Genomic DNA, 5,457 nt, shown 5'->3' with positions numbered 1-5,457 from the left:
GACGGCGCGACAACGCCTCGTCCACCGCTGCACTCTCGCCGACGGTACGGCGCTGCTCGATAAATCGAGCACGTCCGTGCCGCTGAGCAGGGCGACGTGGCAGTACACAATTGGCCAACGGCTTAGCCGTTGGAATTTTTCATTTTTTAAAAAAATCGAATTTTAATTTAAAAATTATTTTATAAAAAATATATTTTCCCACCTCCCAATAAATTATATCTGTTTTCTCATCATTTTTAGTTTATTTTTCAAATTTTTCCCCAAAATTCTCATTTTTCATCTATAAATATCCTCATTTTCATACAAAAATTTTTACGCCACACTATACAATTCTTATCAATTATCAATCTTTCACTTCACTCTTGCAAAAAAAATGTCCGACTCCGACGATCACCCATCCGGCTCTCGTGGTTGGAACCACGAATGGTTCCCTAGTCCGGAAACGGAATTCTCGCCCCCTCCTCTAACCCAAGGTTCTCAAATTCAGGGTGGTTACCGTCCTTACCCGGTGGACGAGCAAGATGCCCCCGATGGGCGATACGGGTGGTTCACTTGGAGCCGCATCACAAACTCCAATTTCCTAACAATGTCGTTCATCGATGGCCGATCAATGCCCTTCTCCACGAGGCATGCTACGGCTATTTCTGCAAAATTGCTCAAGCATTCAGCCGAAATCTTGCCCTTGAAATTGGAATCCACAATCTGATCAACTGTCCCTTTCCCATAGCAAAATGTAGCCCACTCTGCTAAATTCACTTGCTCTCTTGGTAATGTTGCGATTATCGGCGGCCTTCACATAAGACTTCCAACAACACCACCCCGAACGAGTACACATCGGATTTCAGCGTTAGCTGTTTTCGGCGGTAGTACTCTGGGTCAACATAACCCAAGCTGCCTTTGACGACCGTGCTGACGTGTGTGGACTTGGCCATTTTGGAGAGGCCGAAGTCCGACACCTTGGCCACCCATTTCTCATCGAGAAGGATGTTACTAGACTTGACGTCGCGGTGGATGATGGTGCCACTGCTGTGGAGGTAGTCCAGCCATTGGCGGCGCCCACACATATCTGGAGGCGCTGCTTCCACGTCAAGGGTGATTTTTCGGAGTCGTAGAGGTGGTCGCGGAGGCTGCCGTTGGCCATATAGTCGTACACCAGGATCATCTCACCGTCGTCGCCACAGTAGCCGACGAGGGAGACTAAGTGGAGGTGGCAAAGCTTGAAGAGCACGTCGATCTCGGTGAGGTACTCACGAGTGCCTTGCCTGGAGGTGGAGTTAAGCCTCTTGATTGCTACGGGCACGTTGCAGATGAAGCCTCTGTAGACGCGTCCGAAGCCTCCCCTGCCGATGACGAAGCTGTCGTCGAAGTTACCGGTGGCGGCCTTGATCTCGTCAATGGACAAATACCTGCATGTATCATGAGTCGACCTTGACCTCGTCGAAAGTGTTACCAACGATGACTCGGTCACACTTGTGCCCGCCTTGTCCTTCACTTTACGCCGCCGTATAATCAACATAGCCACGGCTGCAACCACCACAACTACGCTGATAACACTCCCCACCACAACACCAATTTTCTTCTTCTTCGCGGCTGCTGGTAGGTGGTTCCACTCTAGTGACACCGGCGGTGAATTTATCACGAGTTCAGGGTTGGATACAGCAAAACTTCCTACCGAATCATTGAGTTTGAAAATTTCTAAGCCATTCAGCAAAGCATTAATATATCTTGGTCTTATCTCAAGGAAAGGCACCAAAGATAGCAGCAGGTCTTGCTTTCCACGATTTCCAACATCAGGAACCCATGTTTTGTAGTCTTTGAAGATGGGAAAATCAGGGCCGCCAGCCATGAAGATGACATCAACTTCAGTATCTGCTATTTGATTATTGATGTTTATTGTAAACACCATGTCGTTTTCCTTTCTGTGCAGAAAATCAAAAAAGTGGAAACGGAGCAGATAGAAGAATCCAGAATCAACAGGAAATGCCCACTCTAAACTTTTGCTGATGTTGCTCATGGTTCTAGCAGTTATGTATACTTTAGGGGAGCAGTATAGGAAGGAGTAAGGTTGGTGTAGTTGATCACAACTCCTTCGTCATGCGGCGTCCACCCGTAATCGCAGCAGAATATGTAGTCATCATCAGGACTCCATCCCCAAAACATGCTGCGAGTGGGCACACTATCTTCTCCGATGTCAACAGCGCTTCCGCCACATTCAGCCGGTAAATATTCTCCAAAGCCATGTCGCTGTTGAGATCAACCAACCTGTCCACAAATTTGATTCCCACACCTTCTTTCGAAAGGTAGAGTTTATCAGGGATTGACACAATCTCGATTCCATTAACAAAAGCAGAAGAGTTTGGATTGGGGGTGGAGGTTAGATCGAGTTTTTGGGTTGCTCCGATGTTAACAATGAACTCCATCATAAAAGAAGGCCGTGTTAAATTCTTGGAATGAAGGAATGCACTGAAGTTTGTAAACAGGGTGAAGGCATTTGCATTGACAGAGAATAAAGATAGACGAGTGTCAATGTCCGAGTAGATGTTGGGATAGAAGTAAAGGCGGAGGAATTTCTGGCCTTCACTGAGGGGAAAAGTGTATGTGAAAGGGGAATGGAAGACACGAGCAGTCTTGTAAGGGACTGGAAAAACCGAAGATTCCATGGTGGAAGCATCGGAAGAGGAAGATACGGAGGGGGCATTTGATGGGATGTATTTCGAACCTTGATCGGTGCCCCAGCTCTGGAGGCTGGTGTCGTTTGTGGTTGCTGAAGTGCCGCAGCTAAGGAGGATTATGATAGAGTAAAGGCCGTCGAGTTGGAAGAGCACAAACGGTGCTCAATGAAATGCCACAAAGAGAGGATAGAATTCTGGGAAAAGAAATACTCGGCTTTATTGAATAACTGAATATGAAAGAACAATGAAGAGAAATCCTCTGCAGAGGATTACGGCTACTGCCGTCCTAATCCGATCTTACTTCCAAGATGCTTTTCATCGTCTGGGATAGATCCAAATAAATAGACTCACAAATAACTAACACTGAGAAATATCAGCAACAAACAAATCTTAAATAATAATAACAAATGCCGAGTCTGTTGAGCATGTGCCCTATCTTTCAGCTGCTATTCTGCCGGTTTGTTGGCCAGAACAACCTCCCTCTTTCCTCGTTTGTTCCTCGCTTGTAGACCTTCCATGTCGTATCAACTGCCCCGTCCGTCGAAACAGCCTTGTCCTCAAGGCGGAAGTAAGGAAATTTAACCCACGGACTCCCTTCAGAGTAGACGGGGTCGGCCACCGCAAAGCAGCAGACACCTTGGAGGGATCCATCCTTACGCCCTCGAAGGGGACGATATGACATTTCACACTCTGGCGTCCCAATAGGCATTTCTTTAGGTTGACAACGAGAGAATGGGCCTGTAAAACCTGAAAAACCCGCGGCCCTGACCGAAGACCCGTCGCCCAATGTCACCGAATACTGAACGGTAGGAGTGATCAGGAGCTGGAGTGTGCGGGCGACCTGGTCCGAGATAAAACAGTGGCTGGCGCCACTATCTATCATCACCTTCAGCTTGTGCTGCCCAATCGCCCCGAAAAGTTTCATAGTCTGAGAGGTATCATTACCATTGAAGGATAATTCCGACAGCTGTAGCTCAATTCCGGAGTCAAACTCCTCGTTATCGTCAGGTGAGACGATGTTAGGGGCCTCGTCGTCGTCGTCACAGAACCAATCATTCAGAGTCTTTGGGGGGCATCTATGGGTGGGGTCGAATTTCCGTCCACACTTGAAACAAGTGCCTGCTGCGAGACGGTTCTTGTAGTCCTCTGTTGACATACTCCGAAAACGACGCGGGGGTGGCTGAGAGGAGCCCACTGTCGAAAACGAAGAAGGGGATTGAGAGGATCCCTTTGAGAACGATCGCGCTGGAACCCCTGGATTCATGGGCACCGGAGTGGCGGCTGGCACCGAGACCGGAGTCGAAGGTTGCGTTCCCGACAGATGGTCGATGTTGAGGGTTAATTTGACTGCATCCGAGGAATTGGTTATCTTGGCAGCCTTCCTCGCTACAAATTCAGCTAGGGAGTCGTCGTGTCGAAATGCAGCAAAAGCTTTAGATTCATCGAGAGCCCCGTTGTCCCCGAAGCGTTTCATCATCTCCTGCGTAAACCGATCCCAAGATAGGGTCGGAATTCGTTTCCTCAATAATTGGATCCATGGCAGGGCCGGACCCACCAGTGCCACCATGGCAACTATCACGCGATTTTCCGGTGGTACATTGGAAACCATAAAGTATTGTTCTGCCCTAGCAAGCCACGCGATTGCATCAGTGCCATCAAACGTGGGGAAGGTCATCGGCGGGGTGATGCCCGTAACCGCCGTGTGTGACCCCAAGCCGTCAGAAGAGTCGTCGTCGTTGGATCCAGATTTGGTGGTTGATTTTTCGAACGAAAGAGCCGCCCGTACTTCCCCGATGAACGTCTCGAGCTGAGACCCAATCGCCGTCACTCGTTCATCAGTTTTGAGAAACTGGGCATTCAGTTCGTCGACCGCAGCGTTCAACGAAACCGTACTTTTCTCCAGATTCCCAACAGCCTTCTCTAATCTGTCCAAACGCGCGTCCACACGAGAATTCACCATCGTTCACCGCACCAATTGATAGAGTAAAGGCCGTCGAGTTGGAAGAGCACAAACGGTGCTCAATGAAATGCCACAAAGAGAGGATAGAATTCTGGGAAAAGAAATACTCGGCTTTATTGAATAACTGAATATGAAAGAACAATGAAGAGAAATCCTCCGCAGAGGCCTACGGCTACTGCCGTCCTAATCCGATCTTACTTCCAAGATGCTTTTCATCGTCTGGGATAGATCCAAATAAATAGACTCACAAATAACTAACACTGAGAAATATCAGCAACAAACAAATCTTAAATAATAATAACAAATGCCGAGTCTGTTGAGCATGTGCCATATCTTTCAGCTGCTATTCTGCCGGTTTGTTGGCCAGAACAACCTCCCTCTTTCCTCGCTTGTTCCTCGCTTGTAGACCTTCCATGTCGTATCAGATTAGTTCCGTGGCGGTGTAAGCTTCCACAGTGGAGGCGCTGGTGGTTTTGAGTGTTGAATGTATAGAGATGAGGAAGAACAAGTAAAGAGGGTGGGATATCATGGTTGTAGAGTGAGATTGAGCTTGTTTAGCATGTTGAGGCAGCCAATTTCTGGCTATTAAGTTGCAGTCAAGTGCCAGGAAATGACAAGAGTAACAAATGGTGCCCAAGACTTGCAAGCCAATGACTTGGAACAAGTCATTGGAATTATGTGAATCAATGAGCATCCAAAAAAAACACAGTCACACACCAAAGCACAAGGTAATGATACTGATACCAAAGTCCAGTGATGACAGCAATAAAGTGCAAAACTTTATTTTCAAAAACTAGTGATGACAGCAAAAACAAGGATAGATAA

The 5,457-nt window shown here is 47.6% G+C and overlaps 1 pseudogene; it reads right to left on the bottom strand.

Annotated features, from left to right (window-relative positions):
• Window positions 1-343: 343 nt before the first annotated feature.
• On the bottom strand, window positions 344-5,161 carry LOC121756090 (annotated as a pseudogene).
• Between the last annotated feature and the right edge of the window lie 296 nt (window positions 5,162-5,457).

Source organism: Salvia splendens, chromosome 11, assembly GCF_004379255.2.
Source record: "Salvia splendens isolate huo1 chromosome 11, SspV2, whole genome shotgun sequence".
Classification (NCBI taxonomy): Eukaryota; Viridiplantae; Streptophyta; class Magnoliopsida; order Lamiales; family Lamiaceae; genus Salvia; species Salvia splendens.
The sequence above is the reverse complement of the archived record's forward strand: the minus strand, read 5'-3'. Positions and strand labels throughout refer to the sequence as shown.